This window comes from Hyla sarda, unplaced genomic scaffold, assembly GCF_029499605.1.
Source record: "Hyla sarda isolate aHylSar1 unplaced genomic scaffold, aHylSar1.hap1 scaffold_1870, whole genome shotgun sequence".
Taxonomy (NCBI): Eukaryota; Metazoa; Chordata; class Amphibia; order Anura; family Hylidae; genus Hyla; species Hyla sarda.
Window position 1 is genome coordinate 40,397 of NW_026608522.1, and position 15,938 is coordinate 56,334.

A 15,938-nucleotide genomic window follows, 5' to 3' on the forward strand; every position below is an offset into this window, starting at 1 on the left:
AAGAAAGATTCCTACTTTCATTGCTACCTGCTTGCTGGCTAGCCAGCTAGCCAGCCCTGTGGGCCTTGCTGCTGCTGCAGCCAAAAAACAAAAGGTGGTGCTGCTGCTGCTTCTGCTGCTTCTGCTTCTGCTTGTGTCTGGCCGCTGTTGGAGCGTCCAGGCACAGGACTTCTGCTGCTGCTGACTAAATGGCCTCCTTAATTGGATCATTTGAGTAGCCAGCACACCTGTGCAGGTAGGGCATGACATGATAGGCAGCTGCCTTGATAGCGGGTGGGTGCTGAATGTTCCTAATTGACAAAATAAGATTAATGCTTATGAAGAAATATAAAATCTCATCCCTTCCCCAATATCGCGCCACACCCCTACCCCTTAATTCCCTGGTTGAACTTGATGGACATATGTCTTTTTTCGACCGTACTAACTATGTAACTATGTAACATAACATGGGGGGGGGGGGGGGTCTCCTGGCTGTTCACACAGGTGTGTCATTGCTGTACATTGACCATGCATTGCTTCTGTGGTATTGCAAAGGCAAAGACAAATGCTTCCAGCCATCCATTGCACTAATGGATTGGTCATCAGCTGGCTGTCTATGTCCCGCATCAATATAGACCAAAGTACAGAGGGTTAGGCTATGCTATTGTGCACCTACCTGATGCATCAGAAGGTGCGAGGCCCTTGCTAAATTCTGTGCACAGACTTTGAGATCTATACTTTAGACTGTATCTAAACCTGCTCCAACATGGACTGACATTCTGGCCTACTTTCAGCCGATGCGACTTGTCTGTCGCTGAACAGTCGCTTTTTATGTATTCAGCACCTATGTATAATGTTGTAAAAATGCTCTAGAAGCTAAAGTCGCAGAAATGTCACACATATTTGGCCTGCAACTTTCTGTGCGACAAATTCAGACAGGAAAAATCAGTATAAATCCTTAGAAAATTATCCCCCAGTGTCTCCATCTGCTGGCGGTATTGAATAAGCATTGCTGCACTGATGGGGTATGCATTAGACGAAAAAAAAGAAGAAAAAGAAGAATAATACGCCCAGAAAAGAGGCGAAAAGGAGAAAAACGTAAAAAAACGTGAAAAAAAAGTAAGAGGAAGAGAAGGGAAAAAAAGGTGGAAATGGGTTTAAAAGTGATTTCGGCGGAGAAATATATATATATATATATATATATATATATATATATATATATATATACGCGCACACACACACATATATATAAACGTATTCTCCGTTGAGATATTACAGCCGCTGCTGTGTCCAGGCCCAGGAGCCTTAGCACTGTGCTGTGATGTCACTCAATACCACTGACATCACTAGGTGTAAACAACATCTCTCCTTTGCTGTGTATGTGACTATGGAGCTGTTTGGTGATGTCGTCTATTATGGCCTTCATAGAAGCAACAGGAGATTGTTGCATCCATCTAGAACCCTCAGAACTACAGTGCTATGATGTCACTCACTTCCACAGGCCTTGCAGAGTGTAAACAACAACAACCCAGCTTTGTTGTGTATGTAACCATAGGGATTTGTGATGTCACCTAGAACCTTCACAGCAGCGACAGCTTTATGAGGAGCATCAGCACTGCTCTGCCTGAGCAGAACCATCACCGCCATAGGTTGTCAAATAACCCGGATTTAACCCACACAGGTAAGTCCAATGGGGTGCAGGCATGTCCTCTATGCTTACAGCTTCCCGTGGGTGTTGGTTTGATACCGTTTGGGGACAGCCAAGGAGGCATCTGCAGGCAACAAAGGTGTGCTTGTGTGTGTGTTTCCTATGCAGATCCTAAGCCCAGTGTCACATGCAAGTAGGAGGAGTAAGAAGGGTTCCTGGCAAATCCGGGTTATGGATTGCATTTAAAAAGGCCCCGTGGGAGTGCAATGGGCCCCTGTCTTGCTGCTTAGCAATAATGGTATGGGTTTAGGTTCTGCTGTGTGTACTGGTGGTTGACTGCCCCCCAGCCCAGAGTGTGCATGGAAAATTGTCTGGCAGCCTCCCTGACAGCAAGCAGTGATAGTGCCCATGAAGGGCACCTTGTTGGGCCCGCCCCTTTCACGGTTATCGCTTCTCGGCCTTTTGGCTAAGATCAAGTGTAGTATCTGTTCTTATCAGTTTAATATCTGATACGTCCCCTATCTGGGGACCATATATTAAATGGATTTTTGAGAACGGGGGCCGATTTCGAAGCTTGCTTCCGTCGCCCTATGCATTGACCCGATATGGCAGTATCTTCGGGTACAGTGCACCACCCCCTTACAGGGTTAAAAAGAAAGATTCCTACTTTCATTGCTACCTGCTTGCTGGCTAGCCAGCTAGCCAGCCCTGTGGGCCTTGCTGCTGCTGCAGCCAAAAAACAAAAGGTGGTGCTGCTGCTGCTTCTGCTGCTTCTGCTTCTGCTTGTGTCTGGCCGCTGTTGGAGCGTCCAGGCACAGGACTTCTGCTGCTGCTGACTAAATGGCCTCCTTAATTGGATCATTTGAGTAGCCAGCACACCTGTGCAGGTAGGGCATGACATGATAGGCAGCTGCCTTGATAGCGGGTGGGTGCTGAATGTTCCTAATTGACAAAATAAGATTAATGCTTATGAAGAAATATAAAATCTCATCCCTTCCCCAATATCGCGCCACACCCCTACCCCTTAATTCCCTGGTTGAACTTGATGGACATATGTCTTTTTTCGACCGTACTAACTATGTAACTATGTAACATAACATGGGGGGGGGGGGGTCTCCTGGCTGTTCACACAGGTGTGTCATTGCTGTACATTGACCATGCATTGCTTCTGTGGTATTGCAAAGGCAAAGACAAATGCTTCCAGCCATCCATTGCACTAATGGATTGGTCATCAGCTGGCTGTCTATGTCCCGCATCAATATAGACCAAAGTACAGAGGGTTAGGCTATTCTATTGTGCACCTACCTGATGCATCAGAAGGTGCGAGGCCCTTGCTAAATTCTGTGCACAGACTTTGAGATCTATACTTTAGACTGTATCTAAACCTGCTCCAACATGGACTGACATTCTGGCCTACTTTCAGCCGATGCGACTTGTCTGTCGCTGAACAGTCGCTTTTTATGTATTCAGCACCTATGTATAATGTTGTAAAAATGCTCTAGAAGCTAAATTCGCAGAAATGTCACACATATTTGGCCTGCAACTTTCTGTGCGACAAATTCACACAGGAAAAATCAGTATAAATCCTTAGAAAATTATCCCCCAGTGTCTCCATCTGCTGGCGGTATTGAATAAGCATTGCTGCACTGATGGGGTATGCATTAGACGAAAAAAAAGAAGAAAAAGAAGAATAATACGCCCAGAAAAGAGGCGAAAAGGAGAAAAACGTAAAAAAACGTGAAAAAAAAGTAAGAGGAAGAGAAGGGAAAAAAAGGTGGAAATGGGTTTAAAAGTGATTTCGGCGGAGAAATATATATATATATATATATATATATATATATATATATATATATACGCGCACACACACACATATATATATAAACGTATTCTCCGTTGAGATATTGCAGCCGCTGCTGTGTCCAGGCCCAGGAGCCTTAGCACTGTGCTGTGATGTCACTCAATACCACTGACATCACTAGGTGTAAACAACATCTCTCCTTTGCTGTGTATGTGACTATGGAGCTGTTTGGTGATGTCGTCTATTATGGCCTTCATAGAAGCAACAGGAGATTGTTGCATCCATCTAGAACCCTCAGAACTACAGTGCTATGATGTCACTCACTTCCACAGGCCTTGCAGAGTGTAAACAACAACAACCCAGCTTTGTTGTGTATGTAACCATAGGGATTTGTGATGTCACCTAGAACCTTCACAGCAGCGACAGCTTTATGAGGAGCATCAGCACTGCTCTGCCTGAGCAGAACCATCACCGCCATAGGTTGTCAAATAACCCGGATTTAACCCACACAGGTAAGTCCAATGGGGTGCAGGCATGTCCTCTATGCTTACAGCTTCCCGTGGGTGTTGGTTTGATACCGTTTGGGGACAGCCAAGGAGGCATCTGCAGGCAACAAAGGTAGGTGTGTGCTTGTGTGTGTGTTTCCTATGCAGATCCTAAGCCCAGTGTCACATGCAAGTAGGAGGAGTAAGAAGGGTTCCTGGCAAATCCGGGTTATGGATTGCATTTAAAAAGGCCCCGTGGGAGTGCAATGGGCCCCTGTCTTGCTGCTTAGCAATAATGGTATGGGTTTAGGTTCTGCTGTGTGTACTGGTGGTTGACTGCCCCCCAGCCCAGAGTGTGCATGGAAAATTGTCTGGCAGCCTCCCTGACAGCAAGCAGTGATAGTGCCCATGAAGGGCACCTTGTTGGGCCCGCCCCTTTCACGGTTATCGCTTCTCGGCCTTTTGGCTAAGATCAAGTGTAGTATCTGTTCTTATCAGTTTAATATCTGATACGTCCCCTATCTGGGGACCATATATTAAATGGATTTTTGAGAACGGGGGCCGATTTCGAAGCTTGCTTCCGTCGCCCTATGCATTGACCCGATATGGCAGTATCTTCGGGTACAGTGCACCACCCCCTTACAGGGTTAAAAAGAAAGATTCCTACTTTCATTGCTACCTGCTTGCTGGCTAGCCAGCTAGCCAGCCCTGTGGGCCTTGCTGCTGCTGCAGCCAAAAAACAAAAGGTGGTGCTGCTGCTGCTTCTGCTGCTTCTGCTTCTGCTTGTGTCTGGCCGCTGTTGGAGCGTCCAGGCACAGGACTTCTGCTGCTGCTGACTAAATGGCCTCCTTAATTGGATCATTTGAGTAGCCAGCACACCTGTGCAGGTAGGGCATGACATGATAGGCAGCTGCCTTGATAGCGGGTGGGTGCTGAATGTTCCTAATTGACAAAATAAGATTAATGCTTATGAAGAAATATAAAATCTCATCCCTTCCCCAATATCGCGCTACACCCCTACCCCTTAATTCCCTGGTTGAACTTGATGGACATATGTCTTTTTTCGACCGTACTAACTATGTAACTATGTAACATAACATGGGGGGGGGGGGGGTCTCCTGGCTGTTCACACAGGTGTGTCATTGCTGTACATTGACCATGCATTGCTTCTGTGGTATTGCAAAGGCAAAGACAAATGCTTCCAGCCATCCATTGCACTAATGGATTGGTCATCAGCTGGCTGTCTATGTCCCGCATCAATATAGACCAAAGTACAGAGGGTTAGGCTATGCTATTGTGCACCTACCTGATGCATCAGAAGGTGCGAGGCCCTTGCTAAATTCTGTGCACAGACTTTGAGATCTATACTTTAGACTGTATCTAAACCTGCTCCAACATGGACTGACATTCTGGCCTACTTTCAGCCGATGCGACTTGTCTGTCGCTGAACAGTTTCTTTTTATGTATTCAGCACCTATGTATAATGTTGTAAAAATGCTCTAGAAGCTAAAGTCGCAGAAATGTCACACATATTTGGCCTGCAACTTTCTGTGCGACAAATTCAGACAGGAAAAATCAGTATAAATCCTTAGAAAATTATCCCCCAGTGTCTCCATCTGCTGGCGGTATTGAATAAGCATTGCTGCACTGATGGGGTATGCATTAGACGAAAAAAAAGAAGAAAAAGAAGAATAATACGCCCAGAAAAGAGGCGAAAAGGAGAAAAACGTAAAAAAACGTGAAAAAAAAGTAAGAGGAAGAGAAGGGAAAAAAAGGTGGAAATGGGTTTAAAAGTGATTTCGGCGGAGAAATATATATATATATATATATATATATATATATATATATATACGCGCACACACACACATATATATATAAACGTATTCTCCGTTGAGATATTGCAGCCGCTGCTGTGTCCAGGCCCAGGAGCCTTAGCACTGTGCTGTGATGTCACTCAATACCACTGACATCACTAGGTGTAAACAACATCTCTCCTTTGCTGTGTATGTGACTATGGAGCTGTTTGGTGATGTCGTCTATTATGGCCTTCATAGAAGCAACAGGAGATTGTTGCATCCATCTAGAACCCTCAGAACTACAGTGCTATGATGTCACTCACTTCCACAGGCCTTGCAGAGTGTAAACAACAACAACCCAGCTTTGTTGTGTATGTAACCATAGGGATTTGTGATGTCACCTAGAACCTTCACAGCAGCGACAGCTTTATGAGGAGCATCAGCACTGCTCTGCCTGAGCAGAACCATCACCGCCATAGGTTGTCAAATAACCCGGATTTAACCCACACAGGTAAGTCCAATGGGGTGCAGGCATGTCCTCTATGCTTACAGCTTCCCGTGGGTGTTGGTTTGATACCGTTTGGGGACAGCCAAGGAGGCATCTGCAGGCAACAAAGGTAGGTGTGTGCTTGTGTGTGTGTTTCCTATGCAGATCCTAAGCCCAGTGTCACATGCAAGTAGGAGGAGTAAGAAGGGTTCCTGGCAAATCCGGGTTATGGATTGCATTTAAAAAGGCCCCGTGGGAGTGCAATGGGCCCCTGTCTTGCTGCTTAGCAATAATGGTATGGGTTTAGGTTCTGCTGTGTGTACTGGTGGTTGACTGCCCCCCAGCCCAGAGTGTGCATGGAAAATTGTCTGGCAGCCTCCCTGACAGCAAGCAGTGATAGTGCCCATGAAGGGCACCTTGTTGGGCCCGCCCCTTTCACGGTTATTGCTTCTCAGCCTTTTGGCTAAGATCAAGTGTAGTATCTGTTCTTATCAGTTTAATATCTGATACGTCCCCTATCTGGGGACCATATATTAAATGGATTTTTGAGAACGGGGGCCGATTTCGAAGCTTGCTTCCGTCGCCCTATGCATTGACCCGATATGGCAGTATCTTCGGGTACAGTGCACCACCCCCTTACAGGGTTAAAAAGAAAGATTCCTACTTTCATTGCTACCTGCTTGCTGGCTAGCCAGCTAGCCAGCCCTGTGGGCCTTGATGCTGCTGCAGCCAAAAAACAAAAGGTGGTGCTGCTGCTGCTTCTGCTGCTTCTGCTTCTGCTTGTGTCTGGCCGCTGTTGGAGCGTCCAGGCACAGGACTTCTGCTGCTGCTGACTAAATGGCCTCCTTAATTGGATCATTTGAGTAGCCAGCACACCTGTGCAGGTAGGGCATGACATGATAGGCAGCTGCCTTGATAGCGGGTGGGTGCTGAATGTTCCTAATTGACAAAATAAGATTAATGCTTATGAAGAAATATAAAATCTCATCCCTTCCCCAATATCGCGCCACACCCCTACCCCTTAATTCCCTGGTTGAACTTGATGGACATATGTCTTTTTTCGACCGTACTAACTATGTAACTATGTAACATAACATGGGGGGGGGGGGGGGGTCTCCTGGCTGTTCACACAGGTGTGTCATTGCTGTACATTGACCATGCATTGCTTCTGTGGTATTGCAAAGGCAAAGACAAATGCTTCCAGCCATCCATTGCACTAATGGATTGGTCATCAGCTGGCTGTCTATGTCCCGCATCAATATAGACCAAAGTACAGAGGGTTAGGCTATGCTATTGTGCACCTACCTGATGCATCAGAAGGTGCGAGGCCCTTGCTAAATTCTGTGCACAGACTTTGAGATCTATACTTTAGACTGTATCTAAACCTGCTCCAACATGGACTGACATTCTGGCCTACTTTCAGCCGATGCGACTTGTCTGTCGCTGAACAGTCGCTTTTTATGTATTCAGCACCTATGTATAATTTTGTAAAAATGCTCTAGAAGCTAAAGTCGCAGAAATGTCACACATATTTGGCCTGCAACTTTCTGTGCGACAAATTCAGACAGGAAAAATCAGTATAAATCCTTAGAAAATTATCCCCCAGTGTCTCCATCTGCTGGCGGTATTGAATAAGCATTGCTGCACTGATGGGGTATGCATTAGACGAAAAAAAAGAAGAAAAAGAAGAATAATACGCCCAGAAAAGAGGCGAAAAGGAGAAAAACGTAAAAAAACGTGAAAAAAAAGTAAGAGGAAGAGAAGGGAAAAAAAGGTGGAAATGGGTTTAAAAGTGATTTCGGCGGAGAAATATATATATATATATATATATATATATATATATATATATATATATATATACGCGCACACACACACATATATATAAACGTATTCTCCGTTGAGATATTGCAGCCGCTGCTGTGTCCAGGCCCAGGAGCCTTAGCACTGTGCTGTGATGTCACTCAATACCACTGACATCACTAGGTGTAAACAACATCTCTCCTTTGCTGTGTATGTGACTATGGAGCTGTTTGGTGATGTCGTCTATTATGGCCTTCATAGAAGCAACAGGAGATTGTTGCATCCATCTAGAACCCTCAGAACTACAGTGCTATGATGTCACTCACTTCCACAGGCCTTGCAGAGTGTAAACAACAACAACCCAGCTTTGTTGTGTATGTAACCATAGGGATTTGTGATGTCACCTAGAACCTTCACAGCAGCGACAGCTTTATGAGGAGCATCAGCACTGCTCTGCCTGAGCAGAACCATCACCGCCATAGGTTGTCAAATAACCCGGATTTAACCCACACAGGTAAGTCCAATGGGGTGCAGGCATGTCCTCTATGCTTACAGCTTCCCGTGGGTGTTGGTTTGATACCGTTTGGGGACAGCCAAGGAGGCATCTGCAGGCAACAAAGGTAGGTGTGTGCTTGTGTGTGTGTTTCCTATGCAGATCCTAAGCCCAGTGTCACATGCAAGTAGGAGGAGTAAGAAGGGTTCCTGGCAAATCCGGGTTATGGATTGCATTTAAAAAGGCCCGTGGGAGTGCAATGGGCCCCTGTCTTGCTGCTTAGCAATAATGGTATGGGTTTAGGTTCTGCTGTGTGTACTGGTGGTTGACTGCCCCCCAGCCCAGAGTGTGCATGGAAAATTGTCTGGCAGCCTCCCTGACAGCAAGCAGTGATAGTGCCCATGAAGGGCACCTTGTTGGGCCCGCCCCTTTCACGGTTATCGCTTCTCGGCCTTTTGGCTAAGATCAAGTGTAGTATCTGTTCTTATCAGTTTAATATCTGATACGTCCCCTATCTGGGGACCATATATTAAATGGATTTTTGAGAACGGGGGCCGATTTCGAAGCTTGCTTCCGTCGCCCTATGCATTGACCCGATATGGCAGTATCTTCGGGTACAGTGCACCACCCCCTTACAGGGTTAAAAAGAAAGATTCCTACTTTCATTGCTACCTGCTTGCTGGCTAGCCAGCTAGCCAGCCCTGTGGGCCTTGCTGCTGCTGCAGCCAAAAAACAAAAGGTGGTGCTGCTGCTGCTTCTGCTGCTTCTGCTTCTGCTTGTGTCTGGCCGCTGTTGGAGCGTCCAGGCACAGGACTTCTGCTGCTGCTGACTAAATGGCCTCCTTAATTGGATCATTTGAGTAGCCAGCACACCTGTGCAGGTAGGGCATGACATGATAGGCAGCTGCCTTGATAGCGGGTGGGTGCTGAATGTTCCTAATTGACAAAATAAGATTAATGCTTATGAAGAAATATAAAATCTCATCCCTTCCCCAATATCGCGCCACACCCCTACCCCTTAATTCCCTGGTTGAACTTGATGGACATATGTCTTTTTTCGACCGTACTAACTATGTAACTATGTAACATAACATGGGGGGGGGGGGGGGGTCTCCTGGCTGTTCACACAGGTGTGTCATTGCTGTACATTGACCATGCATTGCTTCTGTGGTATTGCAAAGGCAAAGACAAATGCTTCCAGCCATCCATTGCACTAATGGATTGGTCATCAGCTGGCTGTCTATGTCCCGCATCAATATAGACCAAAGTACAGAGGGTTAGGCTATGCTATTGTGCACCTACCTGATGCATCAGAAGGTGCGAGGCCCTTGCTAAATTCTGTGCACAGACTTTGAGATCTATACTTTAGACTGTATCTAAACCTGCTCCAACATGGACTGACATTCTGGCCTACTTTCAGCCGATGCGACTTGTCTGTCGCTGAACAGTCGCTTTTTATGTATTCAGCACCTATGTATAATGTTGTAAAAATGCTCTAGAAGCTAAAGTCGCAGAAATGTCACACATATTTGGCCTGCAACTTTCTGTGCGACAAATTCAGACAGGAAAAATCAGTATAAATCCTTAGAAAATTATCCCCCAGTGTCTCCATCTGCTGGCGGTATTGAATAAGCATTGCTGCACTGATGGGGTATGCATTAGACGAAAAAAAAGAAGAAAAAAGAAGAATAATACGCCCAGAAAAGAGGCGAAAAGGAGAAAAACGTAAAAAAACGTGAAAAAAAAGTAAGAGGAAGAGAAGGGAAAAAAAGGTGGAAATGGGTTTAAAAGTGATTTCGGCGGAGAAATATATATATATATATATATATATATATATATATATATATACGCGCACACACACACATATATATAAACGTATTCTCCGTTGAGATATTGCAGCCGCTGCTGTGTCCAGGCCCAGGAGCCTTAGCACTGTGCTGTGATGTCACTCAATACCACTGACATCACTAGGTGTAAACAACATCTCTCCTTTGCTGTGTATGTGACTATGGAGCTGTTTGGTGATGTCGTCTATTATGGCCTTCATAGAAGCAACAGGAGATTGTTGCATCCATCTAGAACCCTCAGAACTACAGTGCTATGATGTCACTCACTTCCACAGGCCTTGCAGAGTGTAAACAACAACAACCCAGCTTTGTTGTGTATGTAACCATAGGGATTTGTGATGTCACCTAGAACCTTCACAGCAGCGACAGCTTTATGAGGAGCATCAGCACTGCTCTGCCTGAGCAGAACCATCACCGCCATAGGTTGTCAAATAACCCGGATTTAACCCACACAGGTAAGTCCAATGGGGTGCAGGCATGTCCTCTATGCTTACAGCTTCCCGTGGGTGTTGGTTTGATACCGTTTGGGGACAGCCAAGGAGGCATCTGCAGGCAACAAAGGTAGGTGTGTGCTTGTGTGTGTGTTTCCTATGCAGATCCTAAGCCCAGTGTCACATGCAAGTAGGAGGAGTAAGAAGGGTTCCTGGCAAATCCGGGTTATGGATTGCATTTAAAAAGGCCCCGTGGGAGTGCAATGGGCCCCTGTCTTGCTGCTTAGCAATAATGGTATGGGTTTAGGTTCTGCTGTGTGTACTGGTGGTTGACTGCCCCCCAGCCCAGAGTGTGCATGGAAAATTGTCTGGCAGCCTCCCTGACAGCAAGCAGTGATAGTGCCCATGAAGGGCACCTTGTTGGGCCCGCCCCTTTCACGGTTATCGCTTCTCGGCCTTTTGGCTAAGATCAAGTGTAGTATCTGTTCTTATCAGTTTAATATCTGATACGTCCCCTATCTGGGGACCATATATTAAATGGATTTTTGAGAACGGGGGCCGATTTCGAAGCTTGCTTCCGTCGCCCTATGTATTGACCCGATATGGCAGTATCTTCGGGTACAGTGCACCACCCCCTTACAGGGTTAAAAAGAAAGATTCCTACTTTCATTGCTACCTGCTTGCTGGCTAGCCAGCTAGCCAGCCCTGTGGGCCTTGCTGCTGCTGCAGCCAAAAAACAAAAGGTGGTGCTGCTGCTGCTTCTGCTGCTTCTGCTTCTGCTTGTGTCTGGCCGCTGTTGGAGCGTCCAGGAACAGGACTTCTGCTGCTGCTGACTAAATGGCCTCCTTAATTGGATCATTTGAGTAGCCAGCACACCTGTGCAGGTAGGGCATGACATGATAGGCAGCTGCCTTGATAGCGGGTGGGTGCTGAATGTTCCTAATTGACAAAATAAGATTAATGCTTATGAAGAAATATAAAATCTCATCCCTTCCCCAATATCGCGCCACACCCCTACCCCTTAATTCCCTGGTTGAACTTGATGGACATATGTCTTTTTTCGACCGTACTAACTATGTAACTATGTAACATAACATGGGGGGGGGGGGTGTCTCCTGGCTGTTCACACAGGTGTGTCATTGCTGTACATTGACCATGCATTGCTTCTGTGGTATTGCAAAGGCAAAGACAAATGCTTCCAGCCATCCATTGCACTGATGGATTGGTCATCAGCTGGCTGTCTATGTCCCGCATCAATATAGACCAAAGTACAGAGGGTTAGGCTATGCTATTGTGCACCTACCTGATGCATCAGAAGGTGCGAGGCCCTTGCTAAATTCTGTGCACAGACTTTGAGATCTATACTTTAGACTGTATCTAAACCTGCTCCAACATGGACTGACATTCTGGCCTACTTTCAGCCGATGCGACTTGTCTGTCGCTGAACAGTCGCTTTTTATGTATTCAGCACCTATGTATAATGTTGTAAAAATGCTCTAGAAGCTAAAGTCGCAGAAATTTCACACATATTTGGCCTGCAACTTTCTGTGCGACAAATTCAGACAGGAAAAATCAGTATAAATCCTTAGAAAATTATCCCCCAGTGTCTCCATCTGCTGGCGGTATTGAATAAGCATTGCTGCACTGATGGGGTATGCATTAGACGAAAAAAAAGAAGAAAAAGAAGAATAATACGCCCAGAAAAGAGGCGAAAAGGAGAAAAACGTAAAAAAACGTGAAGAAAAAGTAAGAGGAAGAGAAGGGAAAAAAAGGTGGAAATGGGTTTAAAAGTGATTTCGGCGGAGAAATATATATATATATATATATATATATATATATATACGCGCACACACACACATATATATAAACGTATTCTCCGTTGAGATATTGCAGCCGCTGCTGTGTCCAGGCCCAGGAGCCTTAGCACTGTGCTGTGATGTCACTCAATACCACTGACATCACTAGGTGTAAACAACATCTCTCCTTTGCTGTGTATGTGACTATGGAGCTGTTTGGTGATGTCGTCTATTATGGCCTTCATAGAAGCAACAGGAGATTGTTGCATCCATCTAGAACCCTCAGAACTACAGTGCTATGATGTCACTCACTTCCACAGGCCTTGCAGAGTGTAAACAACAACAACCCAGCTTTGTTGTGTATGTAACCATAGGGATTTGTGATGTCACCTAGAACCTTCACAGCAGCGACAGCTTTATGAGGAGCATCAGCACTGCTCTGCCTGAGCAGAACCATCACCGCCATAGGTTGTCAAATAACCCGGATTTAACCCACACAGGTAAGTCCAATGGGGTGCAGGCATGTCCTCTATGCTTACAGCTTCCCGTGGGTGTTGGTTTGATACCGTTTGGGGACAGCCAAGGAGGCATCTGCAGGCAACAAAGGTAGGTGTGTGCTTGTGTGTGTGTTTCCTATGCAGATCCTAAGCCCAGTGTCACATGCAAGTAGGAGGAGTAAGAAGGGTTCCTGGCAAATCCGGGTTATGGATTGCATTTAAAAAGGCCCCGTGGGAGTGCAATGGGCCCCTGTCTTGCTGCTTAGCAATAATGGTATGGGTTTAGGTTCTGCTGTGTGTACTGGTGGTTGACTGCCCCCCAGCCCAGAGTGTGCATGGAAAATTGTCTGGCAGCCTCCCTGACAGCAAGCAGTGATAGTGCCCATGAAGGGCACCTTGTTGGGCCCGCCCCTTTCACGGTTATCGCTTCTCGGCCTTTTGGCTAAGATCAAGTGTAGTATCTGTTCTTATCAGTTTAATATCTGATACGTCCCCTATCTGGGGACCATATATTAAATGGATTTTTGAGAACGGGGGCCGATTTCGAAGCTTGCTTCCGTCGCCCTATGCATTGACCCGATATGGCAGTATCTTCGGGTACAGTGCACCACCCCCTTACAGGGTTAAAAAGAAAGATTCCTACTTTCATTGCTACCTGCTTGCTGGCTAGCCAGCTAGCCAGCCCTGTGGGCCTTGCTGCTGCTGCAGCCAAAAAACAAAAGGTGGTGCTGCTGCTGCTTCTGCTGCTTCTGCTTCTGCTTGTGTCTGGCCGCTGTTGGAGCGTCCAGGCACAGGACTTCTGCTGCTGCTGACTAAATGGCCTCCTTAATTGGATCATTTGAGTAGCCAGCACACCTGTGCAGGTAGGGCATGACATGATAGGCAGCTGCCTTGATAGCGGGTGGGTGCTGAATGTTCCTAATTGACAAAATAAGATTAATGCTTATGAAGAAATATAAAATCTCATCCCTTCCCCAATATCGCGCCACACCCCTACCCCTTAATTCCCTGGTTGAACTTGATGGACATATGTCTTTTTTCGACCGTACTAACTATGTAACTATGTAACATAACATGGGGGGGGGGGGGTCTCCTGGCTGTTCACACAGGTGTGTCATTGCTGTACATTGACCATGCATTGCTTCTGTGGTATTGCAAAGGCAAAGACAAATGCTTCCAGCCATCCATTGCACTAATGGATTGGTCATCAGCTGGCTGTCTATGTCCCGCATCAATATAGACCAAAGTACAGAGGGTTAGGCTATGCTATTGTGCACCTACCTGATGCATCAGAAGGTGCGAGGCCCTTGCTAAATTCTGTGCACAGACTTTGAGATCTATACTTTAGACTGTATCTAAACCTGCTCCAACATGGACTGACATTCTGGCCTACTTTCAGCCGATGCGACTTGTCTGTCGCTGAACAGTCGCTTTTTATGTATTCAGCACCTATGTATAATGTTGTAAAAATGCTCTAGAAGCTAAAGTCGCAGAAATGTCACACATATTTGGCCTGCAACTTTCTGTGCGACAAATTCAGACAGGAAAAATCAGTATAAATCCTTAGAAAATTATCCCCCAGTGTCTCCATCTGCTGGCGGTATTGAATAAGCATTGCTGCACTGATGGGGTATGCATTAGACGAAAAAAAAGAAGAAAAAGAAGAATAATACGCCCAGAAAAGAGGCGAAAAGGAGAAAAACGTAAAAAAACGTGAAAAAAAAGTAAGAGGAAGAGAAGGGAAAAAAAGGTGGAAATGGGTTTAAAAGTGATTTCGGCGGAGAAATATATATATATATATATATATATATATATATATACGCGCACACACACACATATATATAAACGTATTCTCCGTTGAGATATTGCAGCCGCTGCTGTGTCCAGGCCCAGGAGCCTTAGCACTGTGCTGTGATGTCACTCAATACCACTGACATCACTAGGTGTAAACAACATCTCTCCTTTGCTGTGTATGTGACTATGGAGCTGTTTGGTGATGTCGTCTATTATGGCCTTCATAGAAGCAACAGGAGATTGTTGCATCCATCTAGAACCCTCAGAACTACAGTGCTATGATGTCACTCACTTCCACAGGCCTTGCAGAGTGTAAACAACAACAACCCAGCTTTGTTGTGTATGTAACCATAGGGATTTGTGATGTCACCTAGAACCTTCACAGCAGCGACAGCTTTATGAGGAGCATCAGCACTGCTCTGCCTGAGCAGAACCATCACCGCCATAGGTTGTCAAATAACCCGGATTTAACCCACACAGGTAAGTCCAATGGGGTGCAGGCATGTCCTCTATGCTTACAGCTTCCCGTGGGTGTTGGTTTGATACCGTTTGGGGACAGCCAAGGAGGCATCTGCAGGCAACAAAGGTAGGTGTGTGCTTGTGTGTGTTTCCTATGCAGATCCTAAGCCCAGTGTCACATGCAAGTAGGAGGAGTAAGAAGGGTTCCTGGCAAATCCGGGTTATGGATTGCATTTAAAAAGGCCCCGTGGGAGTGCAATGGGCCCCTGTCTTGCTGCTTAGCAATAATGGTATGGGTTTAGGTTCTGCTGTGTGTACTGGTGGTTGACTGCCCCCCAGCCCAGAGTGTGCATGGAAAATTGTCTGGCAGCCTCCCTGACAGCAAGCAGTGATAGTGCCCATGAAGGGCACCTTGTTGGGCCCGCCCCTTTCACGGTTATCGCTTCTCGGCCTTTTGGCTAAGATCAAGTGTAGTATCTGTTCTTATCAGTTTAATATCTGATACGTCCCCTATCTGGGGACCATATATTAAATGGATTTTTGAGAACGGGGGCCGATTTCGAAGCTTGCTTCCGTCGCCCTATGCATTGACCCGATATGGCAGTATCTTCGGGTACAGTGCACCACCC

General features: G+C 46.0%; 7 non-coding genes across 7 annotated transcripts; all 7 read left to right on the forward strand.

Annotated features, from left to right (window-relative positions):
- Nucleotides 1-2,073: 2,073 nt before the first annotated feature.
- LOC130315348 (U2 spliceosomal RNA) lies at nt 2,074-2,264 on the forward strand. The gene has a single exon (XR_008862887.1). It is a non-coding gene; the product is annotated as a U2 spliceosomal RNA (small nuclear RNA).
- Nucleotides 2,265-4,356: 2,092 nt separating this feature from the next.
- Nucleotides 4,357-4,547, forward strand: LOC130315349 (U2 spliceosomal RNA). Its single transcript, XR_008862888.1, has one exon. It is a non-coding gene; the product is annotated as a U2 spliceosomal RNA (small nuclear RNA).
- Nucleotides 4,548-6,636: 2,089 nt separating this feature from the next.
- LOC130315358 (U2 spliceosomal RNA) lies at nt 6,637-6,827 on the forward strand. The gene has a single exon (XR_008862896.1). It is a non-coding gene; the product is annotated as a U2 spliceosomal RNA (small nuclear RNA).
- A 2,098-nt stretch (nt 6,828-8,925) lies between these two features.
- LOC130315350 (U2 spliceosomal RNA) lies at nt 8,926-9,116 on the forward strand. Its single transcript, XR_008862889.1, has one exon. It is a non-coding gene; the product is annotated as a U2 spliceosomal RNA (small nuclear RNA).
- Nucleotides 9,117-11,206: 2,090 nt separating this feature from the next.
- LOC130315359 (U2 spliceosomal RNA) lies at nt 11,207-11,397 on the forward strand. Its single transcript, XR_008862897.1, has one exon. It is a non-coding gene; the product is annotated as a U2 spliceosomal RNA (small nuclear RNA).
- A 2,081-nt stretch (nt 11,398-13,478) lies between these two features.
- Nucleotides 13,479-13,669, forward strand: LOC130315351 (U2 spliceosomal RNA). The gene has a single exon (XR_008862890.1). It is a non-coding gene; the product is annotated as a U2 spliceosomal RNA (small nuclear RNA).
- A 2,078-nt stretch (nt 13,670-15,747) lies between these two features.
- Nucleotides 15,748-15,938, forward strand: LOC130315352 (U2 spliceosomal RNA). The gene has a single exon (XR_008862891.1). It is a non-coding gene; the product is annotated as a U2 spliceosomal RNA (small nuclear RNA).